Source organism: Somniosus microcephalus, chromosome 5, assembly GCF_052327205.1.
Source record: "Somniosus microcephalus isolate GS21.2 chromosome 5, FLI_Smic_1.0, whole genome shotgun sequence".
NCBI classification, from domain to species: domain Eukaryota; kingdom Metazoa; phylum Chordata; class Chondrichthyes; order Squaliformes; family Somniosidae; genus Somniosus; species Somniosus microcephalus.
Window position 1 is genome coordinate 189,124,115 of NC_140991.1, and position 18,862 is coordinate 189,142,976.

The window sequence follows — 18,862 nt, forward strand, 5'->3', positions numbered from 1 at the left end:
TTTACTGAAAGATTCTTATTGTGAAACTGAAATACAATACAGAAATGGAAGCACACATTAGTATACAAGCACATGACTGATATGCATACACAAATTTAGGTACGCCTGAGCAACACCGTACATTTGGCATGTAACTTACCAAAACACGTGGAAACACAGCTTACTGTGAATATACATTTAGCAAACTGAAAGGCATTCTCTTTAAATTAGCCCTGTACATAGTGCATCAAAATACAGCTACAAGTTAACCAGCTAGACAGAGAGGGAGCACTTCACGGCTAGCTGTGTAAGTTTGCTTACAGAGAAAGGTTACAAACTAAACATTTTCTGCAAAATATAGTGTACACTAATCATCTATAACATTCTCAAGTACTTACAGACAAATAGTGTCCAAGGCTGGAGCGTGACAAGAATATAACTTCCCAGACCATGTGTGGCTGCAGGTCTGTGATATACAGTAGTTTACTTTACTGCACTTTACTGCGCTTTGCTGCACTTTACTGCGCTTTACTGCACTTTACTGCGCTTTACTGCAGTTGCTAGGTACCAAATATCCACTAGGTGGCGGCACACAATGGAAATCGACCCAAATTACTCAAACCCATGAATTAACTGGAAAACTAACATAAATTCCTAATGGAAGGCAGCACAAGTGGACTAGGGTGTCTCGGTGGGAGCGGTCCCTACCGAATGCTGAAAGGGGAGAGGAGGGGATGATGTATTTGGTGGTGGGATCACATTGGAGGTGGCGGAAATGGCAGAGGATGATCCGTTGAATGTGGAGGCTGGTGGGGTGAAAGGTGAAGACAAGGGGAACCCTATCGTGGCTCCGGGAGGGAGGGGCAGGGGTGAGGGCAGAAGTGCGGGAGGTAGAACGGACCCGGTCAAGGGCCGTGTCAACCACGGTAGAGGGGAATTCTTGGTTGAGGAGAAAGGAAGACAAGTCGGAAGCACAGGAAGGCAGATTATTATCTGAATGGCAATAGATTGGGAGAAGGGGAAGTGCAACGAGACCTGGCTGCACCAGTCGCTGAAGGTAAGCATGCAGGTGCAGCAGGCTGTTAAGAAGGCAAATGGTATGTTGGCCTTCATAGCAAGAGGGTTTGACTACAAGAACAAGGATGTCTTGCTGCAGTTGTACAGGGCCTTGGTGAGACCACATCTTGAGTATTGTGTGCAGTTTTGGTCGCCTTATCTGAGGATGGATATTCTTGCCATGGATGGAGTTCAGCGAAGATTCACCAGGCTGATACCTGGGATGGCAGGAATGATGTATGAGGAGAGATTGGGTCGATTGGGCTTGTACTCGCTGGAGTTTAGAAGAATGAGAGGGGATCTCATTGAAACTTACAAAATTCTGGCAGGACTGGATAGACTAGATGCAGGGAGGATGTTCCCGATGGTCGGGGAATCCAGAACCAGGGGTCACATTCTAAGGATAAGGGGTAGGCCTTTAAGGACAGAAATGAGGAGGAATTTCTTCACCCAGAGAGTGGTGAGCCTGTGGAATTCTCTACCACAGAAGGCAGTAGAGGCCAATTCATTAAATATATTCAAGAAGGAGTTGGATATAATTCTTAAGGCTAAAGGGATCAAGGGGTATGGGGAGAAAGCAGGGACCAGGTACTGAACTTGGATGATCAGCCATGATCGCATTGAATGGCGGAGTAGGCAAGAGGGGCTGAATGGCCTACTCCTGCTCCTATCTTCTATGTTTCTATATTTCTATGTGTGGAAGGTGGCATCGTCGGAGCAGATGCGGCGGAGACGGAGAAACTGGGAGAATGGAATAGAGCCCTTACAGGAAGCGGGGTGGGAGGAAGTGTAGTCCAGGTAGCTGTGGGAGTCAGTGGGCTTGTAGTGAATGTTGGTCAATAACCTATTCCCAGAGATGGAGATGGAGAAGTCGAGCAAGGGAAGGGATGAGTCGGAGATGGACAATGTGAAGGTGAGGGAAGGGTGGAAATTGGAGGCAAAGTGAATGAAATTGTCTAGTTCAGGGCGAGAGCAGGAAACGGCACTGATACAGTCATCAATGTACCGGAAAAAGAGGTGAGGGAGTGGACTCGAGGTGAACTGGAACAAAGAGTGTTCCGCATCTTCCGATTATGCACTTTACAGCCTTCCGGATTCAATATCAAGTTCAACAATTTCAGATCATAACCTCGGCCCCTATTATTTTTTAATATTTTTTATCTACACTTTTGGTTTGTGCCTTTTCCTTTTTGTTCTCTCTCTCCCACATGGCAGCTGTCTTTCACTCTGCCAGTGCATTTCACACTTCATCTAGAGCCATTGTTTCTTTACCTGTCCCATTACTATCTCATCTCACCTTGAATGTCTCTTCTGTCATCCCCTCCCCCATTTCCCAGCCCCCAAACTGCCTTTTAATCTTTTCATTTCCTGCCTTTTTTTCTCAGTTCTGTAGAAGGGTTTCGACCCGAAACATTGACTCTGTTTCTCTCTCCACAGATGTTGCCTGGCCTGCTGAGTTTTTCCAGCATTTTCTGTTGTTATTATCTATATATATAAATCGGTACTTCTGTCTGTCTGTCATTCTGTCATTCTGTCTGTCATCGCGTGTGCGTCTGTCGGGTATGCGCTCGAAAGTTACAGGGCGTACCTACGCGTGCGTTACCTCCAAAGAAAGCTTACGCTTCCGAGACAGTTTTAAGCGTATTTACGTTTCGGCCGGGCTAAAATCGCGCCCGCGGTATCCCAAAAACCTTCAACGTTCCACTCATTAGCATCTCATTATCCGCTCATTAGCGACAGAGTGACCTCGAGCTCGACCAATCGTACGCCGGGTTGCTGGCGTGTGCCGCCGGGCCAATCGGTGCATGTGTGGCCGGGCCTTATCGTTCTGAATCGAGGTGAGTCGCTGCGATCTTGTTTCCAAACTTTTCCTTTCTTTTTCCCGCTTTCTGCGTCTTTAAAAAAAACGTTGCTTTTAAAACACATATTGTTTTTAAAAAAAATGATTTAGAAACGAATTAACTTATCTAATCTCATTAATTTTCCTACCTTTTCCTTTTTTCCAGGTAGGCCTCGAAGCCTCGGTTTCTCCTTCGCACCCACGCCCGAGCTAGGCACCTCCCGGCCCCACTCGAAGGCTGGAGAGCCGAGCCTCAGCCCAGCGCCGCTAGGGTGTGCGCGCAGCAGGAGCTGAGACGCGGCGTCTCTCTCTGGCTCGGCCGGGGGGCGGGGCTTGCTGAGCATCGACGGTTACCCTGGCAACCGGCCCCGCCGGCCGTCTCACACAGCCACAATCGGCGGTCTTCACCTCGGCGGGGGGGGCCGCGACCCTTGGGGGGGGCCGCGACCCTCCTGGGGGTCCGCGCGCGCAGCAGGAGCAGCTGAGACGCGGCGGCTCTCTCTCTGGCTCGGCCGGGGGGCGGGGCTTGGTCAGCGTCACGGTTGCCCTGGCAACTGGGCCCTCCAGCCGTCTCGCACAGCCGCAATGTTGAAGCCAGCTCGGGAGGCCGGTGCTTGGAAGATCGTGCCTCCGGAGTTCGGTCCTTGGTTGGTGAGGGGGGCGAGCCTCGGGGGTGGGCGAGCCTCGGGGGTGGGGGTGGGTGGTGGGCGAGCCTCGGGGGTGGGGGAGGGGGTGCGAGTCTCGCGGGGGTCAACCTCTGGAGTTCGGGGGGTGTGGCTCAGGGGGCTCGGGAGTTTGGGGGGACGGGGATCAGGGGGCTCTTGGACTCTCCCCCTTCCCCTCCCCTCCCCCCTCCTCCTCCCTCCTCACCCCCTCCTCCCCTCCCTCCCCCCGCCCCTTCTTCCCCCCTCCTCTCTCCTCCTCCCCCCCTCCCCTCCCCCCCACCCTCCCCTCCCCCCTCCCCCTCCCCCCTCTCCCCCTCCCACCCTCCCACTCCCCTCCCCTCCCCCTCCCCTCCCCCCCGACCCTCCCCCCCTCCCCTCCCCTCCCCTCCCCCTCCCCTCCCTCTCTTCCCCCCAGTCGCTCTCTCTCTTCCCCCCAGTCGCTCTCTCTCTTCCCCGCAGTCGCTCTCTCTCTTCCCCCCAGTCGCTCTCTCTCTTCCCCCCAGTCGCTCTCTCTCTCTCTTCCAACAACAACATGCCCTCGAAAAAGCCTCGGCACCGCCGGGCACTTCAGCTAGTCAATATATATAAATCGGTACTTCTGTCATTCTGTCATTCTGTCATTCTGTCTGTCATCGCCTGTGCGTCTGTCGGGCTATGCGCTCAAAAGTTACAGGGCGTACCTACGCGCGTGTTACCTCCAAAGAAGCTTACGCTTCCGAGACGGTTTTAAGCATATTTACGTTTCAGCCGGGCTAAAATCGCGCCCGCGGTATCCCAAAAACCTTCAACATTCCGCTCATTAGCATCTCATTATCCGCTCATTAGCGACAGAGTGACCTCGAGGTCGACCAATCGTACGGCGGCTTGCTGCCGCGTGCGGCCGGGCCCTCCTACGGTCGAGTGACGGGGCGATTGACCAATCCTACGCTTTGATGACCTGACGGTCGACCAATCGGTACGTGTGTGGGCGGGCCTTATCATTCTGAACCGAGGTGAGTAGCCGCCATCTTGCTTCCATTCTTTTTCCTGCTTTCTGCGTCTTTCTTTTCAAATATACATTTCCAGCAAAATAAAATTCAATTTATTAAATTCTTTTAAAGTAAATCACTCATTTGTAAATATTTTATCTAACCTGAACATTCTTTTTCCTACCTTTGCCCGTTTTTTTCTTAGGCCTGAAAGCCTTGGCCTTTCTTGCCCAGCCAGGCCCGAGCTAGGTAACTGGGCTGCTGCTAAGCTCCTCACCCCTCCCCCCCCCGCCGTGTCACGTTACCCAGGGCAACAGCGTCAGCCACGAGGGTCAGGATGCGCGCGCAGCAGGAGCAGGTGAGACACGGCGTCTCTGTTCCGCGCTCGGCGGGGGGGGGCGGGGCTCGGCCGCCGGCCGTCTCTCAGAGCCGCAATCGTGCTCGGCGGGGGGGGGGCGGGGCTCGGCCGCCGGCCGTCTCTCAGAGCCGCAATCGGCCTCGGCCGGGGGGGCGGGGCGTGGCTCGGCCGCCGGCCGTCTCTCAGAGCCGCAATCGGGCTCGGCCGGGGGGTGGCGGGCCTCGGAGAGCGGGGCTCTCGGCCTGGGCCCCCCCCGCCCCTTCCCCCCCTTCCCCCTTCTGCCCCCCCCTTCCCCCCCACCCCCACTTCCCCTTCCCGCCTTCCCCCCCGCCGCCCCCCCTTCCCCCCCGGCCCCCCCGCCCCCCTTCCCCTTCCCGCCCCCCCTTCCCCCCCGCACCCCCCTTCTCCCCCCCGCCCCTTCCCTCCCTTCCCCATCTCCCTTCCCCCCGCCCCTTCCCCCCCGCCCCTTCCCCCCTCCCTTCCCCCCGCCCTTTTCCCCCCCTCCCTTTCCCCACCTCCCTTCCCTTCCCCCCGCCCCTTCCCCCCCGCCCTCCCTTCCCCCCCGCTCTCTTCCCCCCACCCGCTCTCTCTCTTCCCCCCAGTCGCTCTCTCTCTTCCCCCCCAGTTGCGCTCTCTCTCTCTCTTCTCCCCCCTCCCCCCCCAGTCGCGCTCCCTCTCTCTCTTCCAACAACAACATGCTTTCGAAAAAGCCTCGGCACCACCGGGCACTTCAGCTAGTACCTTATCTATGCACTACCTTAAAAGAAATAAACTTAAAATTGAAGAAAATAATGCACTCGCCCACTACTCACCAATCAGCTTCTTCCCCCCCTGTGCCAATGTCACTTTCTGTACTGTGACGTCGCTCTCGAATTCTGCCGCTGCTCCTGCTACTGCCGCTGCTCCCTATGGTACAGTTCCTTTCTGTCCCAAACTGGTGCCAATGCCTCATAAAATGGAACCCCTCTTTCCCACACCACTCCTTCAGCCACATGTTCACCTCCTGAATCTGCTTATCCCTATGTCAATTTGCATGTGGCTTAGGTAATAATCCAGAGATTATAACTCTTGAAGTCCTGTTCTTTAATTTAGCTCCTAGTTCCTGGTACTCCCCAAACAGAACCTCTGCCTATTCTTCCCTATGTTATTGGTCCCAACATGGACCACAATGACAGGATCCACCCCCTCCCTTTCCAATATCCTTTTAAGCCGGTTCAAGATGTCCCTCACCCTGATCTTGCTTACAAAGGATGCTATCTGTCCCCCTTATTATTGAATCTCCTACAACTACCACAATACGTTTCCCCTCCTCCTCCCTTTGGACAGCCTCCTGCTCCAAGTCAGTCATGGTCAGCATTCTGGCTGTCCTTCTGACAGTCAGGTAGCAAATACATTAATGGGCTATAAATTCATTATAGCCAAGGAATGGGTGGTGATAGGACAAAAGATGATGGCCTAGAAATTGAGTAGCCTTAGCGCCGCATTTGAGGCGCTAGAGGGCCTAGCGCCGGAGTTATGGCCAGTTTAGAAATTCCCTGGGGCCCTAGAATCGGCGGTAGACCGGTTGCGCTGCGTCCCGGTTGCCATGCCGACGGGCCCCAGCGCCGAAATTCAGTTGCGGCCGCCGCGCCCGTGGCAGCCGCAACTAAGACTCTGGCAACAGAGTCTTACATCAGTTAGCGCCTGCGCCTTAAGGTCGCGCGGCGGCCGGCCACTTTCCCGCCGGCCGCCTGCCCGCACCTCCCTCCCCGGACACCTCCACCCCCCCCCCGCGGAACAGATGCTTCCGGGCTGCGAGCCCGGCACTTCCCCGAGGTGCCGGGCTCATTTTTCTGATGAGTTTACCGGCCAGCGGGCGGGTGCAGGCAGCTCCTCCTTAACTGAAGGAGGAGGCCTGCACTTCCCGAGCCTGCCGCACTGCATCGGGTGCCGCAGCGCCGGAATAGCGCCACAAAGCGGCAGGTAGCGCCCATTTTCAGGCGCAAACACCCTTCAGTAGCGCCGGCAGCCGTTTGGGCGCGGCGCTACTGAATTTTTGGCGCGCGCAGGGGGACTTAGCGCTGGCGCTAACTTTCCGGCGCTAAAGCCCTGGCGCGGCGCCAACTGAATTTCTAGGCCGATGAATTAGCACCAAGCGGAAATGCTCTCGACTGTACGCAAAATTCGTCCTCACTGTTCAATTAAATGATTGGAGTCTTAAATCAATTCTAAAAACCCAGGCTCATTGGCATTACATTTAACAGCTTGACCCATATCGGGTGCAGTCTAGTCACAACTCATGATTGCCACAGGCTTTTTTCACTTCTTAAAGGGGAGGTTCATTGAGGCTGCAGCAGCTCATTCTCGGCATTTTTGGCTGTGCAGCTGCCTCAACAACCATAAGAAGAAGGACAAGGAGCACATATTTACAAATGCTCATGGCAGATCACCAACACAGGGAGAGAGCCCGCAGGTTTTCCCATGAAGTTTTGGAGGCATTGGTTTTAGCGTTGGCGAGAAGGCAGGCAGTCCTGTATCCAACAACTGGCAGGAGGCCCTCGCCACAAGTCTGCCGCACTATGTGGAGGGAGTTGGCACACCACATCATGGCCCGCCCGTCTGGAAGAAACAATTGCAGCTGTGAGGAGGGATGATATGTTAGAAAGATCATCAAATTAGGCCATATGGGTTGAACTGAAGAACAAAATAGGGGCAATCACACTGCTGGGAGTGTACTATAGACCCCCAAACAGTCAGAGGGAGATAACAGAGCAAATATGTCGGCAAATTTCTGAGAAGTGCGAAAACAATAGGGCAGTAATCGTAAGGGATTTCAACTACCCTAATATTAAATGGAATAGAATCAGTGTAAAAGATAGAGGCACATAATTCTTAAAATGCATTCAGAAGAACGTTTTTAACCAGTACATAGCAAGCCCAACAAGAGAGGGGGCAGTTCTGGTCTTGGTTTTATGGAACGAAGCTGGGTAGGTAGAAGGGGTATCAGTGGGAGAGCATTTTGGTGGTAGTGATCATAATTCGATAAGATTTGTGAGGTTATGGAAAAGGACAAAGTTACACCAGGAGTAAAAGTTCTCAATTGGGGAAAGGCCAATTTTACTAAGTTAGATGTGAATTAGCAAAAGTGGATTGGAAACAGCTACTTGAAGGTAAATCAGTGTCAGAGCAGTGGGAGGCATTCAAGGAGGAGATAGTGAGGTTTAGAGCATATATGTTCCCACAAAGAAAAAGGTGGGACTCCCAAATCTAGAGCCCCCTGGATGTCAAGGAGCATACAGGATAGGATTAATAAATAAAGGGAAGCTTTTGTCAGATACCGAGAGCTCAATACTGCAGAAAGCCTAGAAAGTGCAGGGGTGAAATTAAAAAGGAAATTAGGAAAGCAAAGAGAGGGCATGAAAAAATATTGGTAAGTAAAGTCAAGGAAAACGCAAAGATGTTTTATAAATACATAAAGAGCAAGAGGATAACTAAGGAAAGAGTAGGGCCTATTAGAGACCCAAAACGTAACCAGTGTGTGGAGGTGGAAGACATGGGTATGGTTCTTAATGAATATTTTGCGTCTGTTTTCACAAAAGAGAGGGACAATGCAGACATTGTAGTTAAGGATGAGGAGTGTGAAATATTAGATGGACCAAACATAATGAGAGAGGAAATATTAAAGGGTTTACCATCTTTAAAAGTAGATAAATCACCAGGCCCAGATGAAATGTATCCCAGGCTGTTAAGAGAAGCAAGGGAGGAAAACGTGGAGGCTCTGACCATCATTTTCCAATCCTCTGGCTACTGGCGTGGTGTGGGAGCACTGGAGGACTGCTAACGTTGTACCTTTGTTTAAAAAGGGAGAAAGGGATTAGACCGAGTAATTACAGGCAAGTCAGCCTAACCTCAGTGGTGGGAAAATCATTGGAAAAAATTCTGAGGGACAGTATTAATCATCATTTAGAAATGTGAGAAGTTGCACAACACCAGGTTATAGTCCAACAGTTTTATTTGACTGTCTTGTGAGTGCAGCTGATGAATCTGGCATTGATGCATCTCCTGACAGCTTGAGCATACATGTCAAGCTTAGGGCAGCGACCCTCCAGAGGGGTCCAATTTGACTCTTTCTTCTTCGGTTGCTGCACCGCGGATCCCTCTGTCTGCTGTTCCGGATCATTGATTGTCTCATTGGGTTCGCTGCTGACATCTTGGGATTTGTGGAAGAATTCCCGAAGCCTCATTCTCCTGATGAATTCCTCTGTGTCTGCTGCAAGACCGATGGGGTCCATTTTGGTGGTGGGGCAGAAATTGTGCCCTCGGCTGAGAACTTCGATTTTGTCTGGTTGAAAGGTGTGGTCGGACAAGTTGATGATGGACTTCCCTGTGGTTTCAACCATGGTACCGGGGAAGGCTTGGTTGCTGCTGGTGGTGATGCTGAGTTTCTCAAGCTTCCTGTTCTTAGTGTGCATGTAGGCAGTGTAGTTCCGTTGCCTCGTCTGTTTGGCGGTGTCTCGTAGCTGGTCTGCTGTGTCCTGAGCACAGGCTGAGAACATGGACTCTATCTTGGTTTCGAGGTTGCGGACAAGACAGTCCAGAATGTCACCCGAGCACAACGCAACGCCATCCATGCTCTCAAGACCAACCGCAACATTGTCATCAAACCAGCGGACAAAGGAGGAGCCATCGTCATACAGAACAGAATGAACTATTGCAAAGAAGCATACCGACAACTGGACAATCAGGAACACTACAGACAGTTACCCGCAGATCCGACCAAAGAACACACCCGCCAACTCAACAGACTGATCAAGACCTTCGATCCAGACCTTCAAAGCATCCTACACGCTCTCATCCCACGTACTCCCCGCGTGGGAGACTTCTACTGCCTCCCAAAGATACACAAAGCCAACACACCCGGACATCTTATCGTATCAGGCAACGGAACCCTGTGTGAGAACCTCTCTGGATATATCGAGGGCATCCTGAAACCCATCGTACAGGGAACCCCCAGCTTCTGTCGCGACACTACAGACTTCTTACAGAAACTCAGCACCCACGGACCAGTTGAACCAGGAACACTCCTTGCCACGATGGACATCTCGGCACTCTACACCAGTATCCCCCACGATGACGGCATCGCTGCGACAGCCTCAGTACTCAAGTACTCAACACCAACAACAGCCAATCTCCAGACGCCATCCTACAACTCATCCGCTTCATCCTTGACCACAATGTCTTCACCTTCGACAACCAGTTCTTTACCCAAACACACGGAACAGCCATGGGGACCAAATTTGCACCCCAATACGCCAACATCTTCATGCACAAGTTCGAGCAAGACTTCTTCGCTGCACAGGACCTCCAACCAACGCTATACACCAGATACATCGATGACATTTTCTTTCTATGGACCCACGGCGAAGAATCACTGAAAAGACTACACGATAACATCAACAAGTTCCATCCCACCATCAAACTCATCATGGACTACTCCTCAGAATCGGTTTCATTCTTGGACACACGAATCTCCATCAAAGACAGACACCTCAGCACTTCACTCTACCACAAGCCCACGGACAACCTCACGATGCTCCACTTCTCCAGCTTCCACCCTAAGCACGTTAAAGAAGCCATCCCCTATGGACAAGCCCTGCGAATACATAGGATCTGCTCAGACGAGGAGGAACGCGATGGACACCTACAGACGCTGAAAGACGCCCTCGTAAGAACGGGATATGACGCTCGACTCGTCGATCGACAGTTCCGACGGGCCACAGCGAAAAATCGCATAGACCTCCTCAGAAGACAAACACGGGACACAGCCAACAGAGTACCCTTCGTCGTCCAGTATTTCCCCAGAGCAGAGAAACTACATCATGTTCTTCGCAGCCTTCAACATGTCATCGATGATGATGAACACCTCGCTAAGGCCATCCCCACGCCTCCATTACTTGCCTTCAAACAGCCGGCTAACCTCAAACAGACCATCGTTCGCAGCAAATTACCCAGCATTCAGGAGAACAGCGACCTCGACACCACACAACCCTGCCACGGCAACCTCTGCAAGACATGTCAGATCATCAACACAGATACCATCATCACACGTGAGGACACCACCCACCAGGTACATGGTACATACTCATGTGACTCGGCCACAATGTTGTCTACCTCATACGTTGCAGGAAAGGATGCCCCGGAGCATGGTACATCGGCAAGACCATGCAGACACTGCAACAACGGATGAACGGACACCGCACAACAATCGCCAGGCAGGAGTGTTCCCTCCCAGTCGGGGAACACTTCAGCAGTCAAGGACATTCAGCCTCCGATCTTCGGGTAAGCATTCTCCAAGGCGGCCTTTGGGACACACGACAATGCAAAATCGTCGAGCAGAAACTGATAGCCAAGTTCCGCACCCATGAGGACAGCCTCAACCGGGATCTTGGGTTCATGTCACGCTACATGCAACCACACCTGACGTAGAGTCATCCAGACTCGAGTCGTCGTTGGCTTGTTCTCTCTACACAGATGCAGCCGGACCTGCTGTGATTTCCAGCAAAAAAAAATTTTGTTTGTTTTTTGTTTTTCATACAGACCCCAGCATCTGCAACATTTGACCCCTTGTGACCCCACCTCATTGGTCTTTGATGTAATGTTTTCCTGACTGACCTGTTTGGACACCATCCACACCTTTGATTGCTGTGATTATCTCTCTGCCGAGGTGTGATAAAGGGCAGTTAGAAAGATTACCTGTAATCATCTGGCAGTGCTCTCTGACTGTATATGCTGTGCCTATATGCTTCTCTTCACTTCACCTGATGAAGGAGCAGCGCTCTGAAAGCTTGTGATTTCAAATAAAACTGTTGGACTATAACCTGGTGTTGTGCGACTTCTCACATTTGTCTACCCCAGTCCAACACCGGCATCTCCACATCATTTAGAAAGGCACAGATTAATCAAGGACAGTCAGCATGGACTTGTTAAGGTACGGTCATGCCTGACTAACTTGATTGAAGTTTTTGAGGAGGTAACAAGGTGGGTCGATGAGGGTAGCACGATTGATGTCATCTACATGGTTTTTAGCAAGGCTTTTGACAAGGTCCCACATGGCAGACTGGTTAGAAAAGTAAAAGCCCATGGGATCCAAGGGAAAGTGGCAAGTTGGATCCAAAATTGGCTCAGTGGCAGGAAGCAAAGGGAATGATCAACGGGTGTTTTTGTGACTGGAAGGCTGTTTCCAGTGGGATTCTGCAGGGCTCAGTACTAGGCCCCTTGCTTTTTGTGGTATATATCAATGATTTAGACTTCAATGTAGGGGGCATGATTAATAAGCTTGCAGATGTCACAAAAGTTGGCTGTGCGGTTGATAGTGAGGAAGAAAGCTGTAGACTGCAGGAAGGTATCAATACCTCAAATGCTATATCCTTACAACTGTCCCGCTCTTCCTCCTCCCTCTTTGAGCAGCTTGCCTCCTCTGTGTTGCCTCTGTTCAAGTTCCCTGCAGGCCAAGGATATGCAAACTATTGCACCCATGTTTGGGAGCAACTGGTCTAAGCAGAAGGCTTGAAGTAATCTATTACACCACTCCCCAGACATTTCAGCAACTTCAAATAAGATAACAAACTACCAAACACTTCTACAAACTCACCAAGAGCCAGTAGAAATCAATCAGCAATTAACCTGAAAGCAGTTGATCCCTTTAAATAGTACTGCTGGGGGCGGGGGGCTACCTGCTGCTGAATGCATGTTCAGCTGTGCATGTTTAAGAGAAGAGGTTAGTTGGCGCGTTGAGGCTGAAAATGGCAGCGCTGGCATCAAATCAGAGTTGCACAACAATTGACGTCACAATCTGTCTAATCTGCATACTTCCATCGCACGCTCCCAGCACCCGCATTATCGACCTACCAAATGAAGTCTGGCACAGCCTGCACCAGACGTCATTTTGGACTTAAAACGGCACCCGTAGCGCCGAAAAAACGGGTACTATGGAGCTGAATTTAGCGGCCCCTTACACTTATACTCCAACCCCTTGCAATAAAGATTACTATTTGCTTGCTGTACCTGCATGTTACCTTTCTGTGATTCGTGTGCAAGGACTCCAAATCCCTCTGAATCCCAACATTTACTAATCTCTCACCTTTTAAAAAATATTCTGCTTTTCCATTCTTCCTACCAAAGTGGATAATTTCCCACTTTCCCACTTTATACTCTTGCCCAATCACTTAACCGGATGTGGAGGTCCTGGCAAATTTAACAGCAGGATGTCATTATACCTTTTTTCTTCCGTTTCCTGCCCGGAGGGGGTGGGAGTAACAGATCAGGGCTGGGGGCGGCGGGCGGTGGAGGTGAGAGAGGTCATTGCGGAAGGGATACCCACTTTAAAATTTTTAACCTACCCCCAACCCACTCCTGCCTGTCATTGCGGGGGTTAATATCGATGCCAACATTTCAAGTATATGACCTTTCATCAGAACTCACAGGAGGAGACAGTCAGACAGGATGCTAAAAGCTTGGTCAAAGAAGTAAGTTTAATGGAGCGTCTTAATGGAGGAGAGCGAGGCGGAGAGGATTAGGCAGGAAATTCCAGAGCACAGGCACTAAGCAGCTGGATGTACAGCCATCACTGGTGGGCGAAGGAAGTTGGGGATGCACAAGGGGCCAGAATTGGAGGAACACAGAGTTCTTAGAGGGTTATAAGGCAAGAGGAGGATATAGTGATAGGGAGGGGCGAGGCCATGGAGGGATTTGAACACAAGGATGAGAACATTACATTCGAAACGTTGGTGGATTGGGAGCCAATGTAGGTCAGCGAGTACAGGGGTGATGGGTAACAGACAGTATTCATTTACTTTTTTTTCCATTACAAGCTGCGTCTGGATTGGATTTCAATTGTCTGTGATCCAAGCATTTTGAATGAAAAAGAATCACTTTTAAATGATCTTGCCAGTGGGAAAAATACAGGGGGTTGACAATAATAGCTGAAGCTTATTGCAAGCATCACAATAGTTCCTTCTGTCTCTACAGAGAATTTTTTTTATTGTGTGAAGACTTTTGTTTACTGTGATAGTGTTTGTAACAAGGAGGGGGAAAGGCTCTGAGAGTCCATGCTGAGTGTAAGAAAATCTCCCCAGGAATTCTGCACCATTTTAAAAGTTCATTTGCTGGAGCAGTGTGATTTTAAATGAAAAATAAGGTCAATCTGCTTTTCTTTCCATCTTTGTTAAAGCAGAGAATTGTGGGTCATCAAAACTTTAATATCAAGGCCACATGCAGTGCAAGTAAAAGAGATTTCAAACTGTGAAAGGCACTATTTCCAGGTTCATTTACTGACAACCACCCCCTGCCCTCATTGCCACTCTCCCCCTCCCCCCAAAGCTTGGTCATATTGCCAGAAGAAGCTCTTTCTTGTTACTGTAGTGTTGATGTTCTTTATGTTCCTCAGTACACTGTTGAGGGCTAATAATCATCAATGGGAAGTTTAACTCCCTCCACCTGCCAGAAGCCGGGCGGAACAGGAGTTAAAATCCAAGCGGTGCACTTACCGCTCATTTCCCACCCTGCGGTCATTTTAATGCTGCTGTTTACTTGGGCGTTTGAGGCACCAGTGGTTAAAATGGACTAGGCCACTGACCGCAGCTGCCAGGTAATGTGCATCCCATCGGCTTTCCTTCTGTGAGTTAAAGTTAAAGTCAATTCATAAAGGGGAAACCTCCTGCATGAAACGTTAATCTCAGACATTCAATTCCTTCTACCACAATAATCCAGCAAACACACACTTTAATCTCTTAAACAAAAAAGGACCAAGAAAGCATTCTTTGATATTTGCAACCTACCAATTTTGTTGGGTTCCATTGGATGCACCCATTTGCCCATGCATACCAAGAATTTGCACATTACTCTAACAGAACAGCATCTATACTATTAATGTACAGGCAGCGTGTGATGCCAGGAATATCGTCATAGCTGTGCAAATTTGCATGGTAGTAGCCATGACTCTTACCTGGACTGGGCAAGTTGCTTGTGGAAGAAGAATTGGCTGGTGGAAGATTATCGTGTGGATCATAGGACCTGTGTTCTCAGTGGGGGAGACTCAATTTAACATCTCCTCTGAAGATCAACACTTCCAGCTTTGCAGCACTCCCTCAGTACTGCACTGTGTGTAAGTCTAGATTGTGTGCTCAAGACCTGGAGTAGGACTTGAATCCCTAACTTTCTAACTCATAGGTGACAGTGCTACCACCTAAGCTAATCTGACACTGATGCATGCCTATTGTCACATGTTCAGCTCACTCATGTCTATCCTCTGCAGATCATCAATCAGTTGGCTCTGCAGGGCAGGCATTAGGAGCATGCAGCAGAAGTATGTAGAGTAGGCAGATTGTGACGTCAATCAGCATGCATCTCTGAGTTGACACGAGTGCTGCAATTTTTGTCCTCAATGCTGGAGCTAATGCCCTGCATTAACCTCGCACAACTGAATATGCATTCAGCAGCAGCAAGGACCTCTTACCAGCGATATTTAAAGGGATCAGCAACCACTCTAAAGTTAGTTGCTGGTTAATTTCTACTGGCTCTGTGTAAGTTTGTGGAAATGTTTGGAAGTTTCTAGAATGGTTTAAAGTTGGTGAGGTGACAGGGAGTGGTGCTGCAAGTGGAGAAGGCCTTGGTTCTGACTTCAAGGGTTCTGGTCAGACCACTTGCTCCCAGTCATGGGCGCTCCAGTGGCCATCCCCCTTGGCCTGCAGCATGACTGGGAGATGGAGCAGAGGCAGCAAAGAAGAGGACAAGCTGCTCGCAGAGGGAGGAGGAAGAAGGGCTATCATCAGGATGCCGTACCCACCTAGGGAATTCCAAGAGCAATTCTCTTAACTCAGCCTGAGCCAGTAGCAGTGGGTGAGGCGTCTGCGCTTTACCAAGGAGGTGCTCACAGAACTCCACTATATCTTGCAACCAGACAAGCAGCCTCACACCAGGGCATAAGAACATAAGAAATAGGAGCAGGAGTAGGACATACGGCCCCTCGAGCCTGCTCCGCCATTCAATAAGATCTTGGCTGGTCTTCGACCTCAACTCCACTTTCCCGCTCGATCAAGGACAGCACTGCCAGTGGCTGTGAAGGTGACCATGGCCCTGAATGTCCTCGCGGCGGGATCCTTCCAAGCTGGAGCAGGTGACATTTGTAACATCTCCCAGTTCGCCGTCCACTGCTGCATAAGAGAGGTGACAGACACTCTATGCCAGGAGAGGGGACTTCATTGTCTTCTCTCTGACTAGAGACAAGAAGGTGAAGTGTGCATGTGGCTTTGCCAGGACAGCAGGCTTCCCTATGTTGCAGGGCACCATTGACTGCACGCAGTTGGATTTGCGGGCACCGCATCTAAATGATGAGATGTACCGCAACTGGAAAGGTTACCACTCGCTGAATGTGCAGTTGGTGTGCGACCATGCTCAGCATATCATGATGGTGAATGCCCAGTATTCTGGCAGCAGTCATGATGCTTTTATTCTGCGCCAGTTTGCTGTTCTTTCAGTCTTTGAGCCACCATGACAAACCAAAGGGTAGCTACTGGACACAAAGGGCTATCTGCTGATCACCTGGCTCATGACACCACTCCACAACCCAACCACACGTAGGCAGCATGCGTACAATGAGAGCCATGCTGCCACACAAAATCTGATAGCAGACCATTGGTTCGCTGAAACAACGCTTCCGCTGCCTGGACTGCTTTGGAGGAGTCCTGCAGTAATCACCAGAGTGCGTCTCAAGGTTCGTTGTGGCCTGTTGCATGCTTCACAAACCTTCCTATCATGACGGCACAGCCCTTGCCACCAGGCAGATGGTGACCAGCTGAGGAGGAGGAGGAGGAAGCAGAAGAGGAGGAGGAAGAGGAGGAGAAGGAAGAAGGAAGTGGGCAATCTAGACAGCCCCTTTCTGCCCGAGCTGTCTGTGATCTATTCATCCGACTGCAGTACCAGTGAATGGGACCTCAATTCCCCATTCAACAATAGTCCCACATTTTACCTTCACTCTGTTATTGACCATCACAGCTTCCTCTTGGCCACAATGCTGAAATAAAAGCCACCACAAAAGAAACATTCCAATCCAACTTTATCCATCAATCCATCCAATATTACATAACAAAATCAACTACAGGAAACTCTCGATTTACCGGCACCTAAATAACCGGAAATCTCTGTTAACCGGCAAAATTCAGGAGTAGTTTCAGGTAAGTTTTACTTCATATTAGTGGCCGTTCCTGGATCTGTGGCTGTGTAACCGGGGTTCCTGCACTTGTTGCTAAGCAACAGGGACACTTGGTCTGTGGCTGAGGCTCCTGCACTTGTTGCTAAGCAACAGGAAAGCCTGGATTTGTTGCTGTGTACGGAGCTCTCGTACCTTTTAACTATACCTCTCTCTAATCCGGACTTTTTGATAAACCGGCACCACGCTGGTCCCGTCGGTGCCGGATAAAAAAGAGTTTCCTGTAATCACCCTTGCGCATTCCCTTAGTGCCTTTCTTCTGGCTAATGTGTCCTGGCCAATATATATCCCTCAATCAAGATAATAAAAAAAAAAGATTATCTGGTCATTATCACATTGCTGTTTGTGGGACCTTGCTGTGCGCAAATTGGCTGCCAGGTTTCCCACAACACAACAGTGACTCCACTTCAAAAGTACTTCATGAAAGGTGCTATATAAATGCAAGTCTGTCTTTTCTTCTTTCTGTGTGCCTTTGCCTGTCCTAGTGCTCCTATGAAGTGCTACCCCAATGGCTGCAGCATGGCTGGTGAAAGGCTGCTGAATTTCCATGGGCGAGACTACAGATGGCCTTGCAGGATGACCTCGAGCAACTCTGGGTCTAGAAGGCCCGGCTGCGGACTGCACCACCTCGGCATGGGTGGCAGAAGTCTGGACTGGCTGGCTGACAGGCAACATCGAGGGTACAGTGATGGGAGGATGAATGCTGTTATCCTGACAGTCGGTTCTTGGTCCACGGAGCCACTGCCACTCCCCTGAGGTGGCGCTTCAGCATTCCTATCCATCTGTTGGAGCAGAGATTGCTGGACTGTTGTGACACTCTGCCAGCCCCTTTCCACACTGGTACACGCAGCCATGATGGCAGCAATGTGAGCTTGCGTGGCAGCAAGCTGAGCATGCATGACTTCAGTCTGAGCTTCCACTGTAGCACTCAAACAGTGGATGGCTTCTGCTCGTGCTGCAATGGAAGCTGAGGCATTAGCCATCAGACTCTGCACCATGGTTGGGTCCATAAGTGCATTAATTGAGTTGGCCACCATGTTGTAAATCATGGGCTCCAAGCTCTGAACAAAAACCTTTGCAAGTTTGGTGCCGGACTCCTCTGTACTCCTTGACATTGCACTCAGGCTTTCTGCCAGGCCTGCCAATGCACCAAGCATTTTTTTATGCATGCACATCAGTGTTCTTCTGTAGGCCGCCCCATCAGAGTCCTCATCTGAATCCTCTGCAGCAGATCTCAAGTGCCACCTCGCCCCCCGAGGAGCTTGCACCTTTGCTATGCTTTCCCTCTGCCATGGCTGTAGCCCACTCATGCACGGTGACTCAGCACATGCAAACCCCACCTCTAAGCTACCCTCTAAAGTACACGCAGTGCCAGTATCTGAGCTGGTGGCGGCGAGTGTCAGATCAAATGACTGTGTTTCTTCTTCTTCATCACTCTCCTCTCCCTCTTCTTGAACCACTGCCTGGGCAGGTTAGATTACTTGGGTTTCTGAAATGAGAAAGGCACAACAGTAGGGTTGTGGTGAGGAGAGGCGGGAAGCAAGAGGTGCATGCTTACTCCATGTGCAGCTTGTAAATCAGAAGAGATTGTGGGATGAGGGTGAAGTGGGATGTGAGAAGAAGGATTATGTATGGAAATATCGCCTCTCTCCTTGAGTTGACCTCCTGCACCAAGGCCTCCAGTGCTGCATCAGAGAACCTAGGCTCATGCTCTCTCCCCTGTTGTGACATGATTTTTTTCTCCTCCTCTCA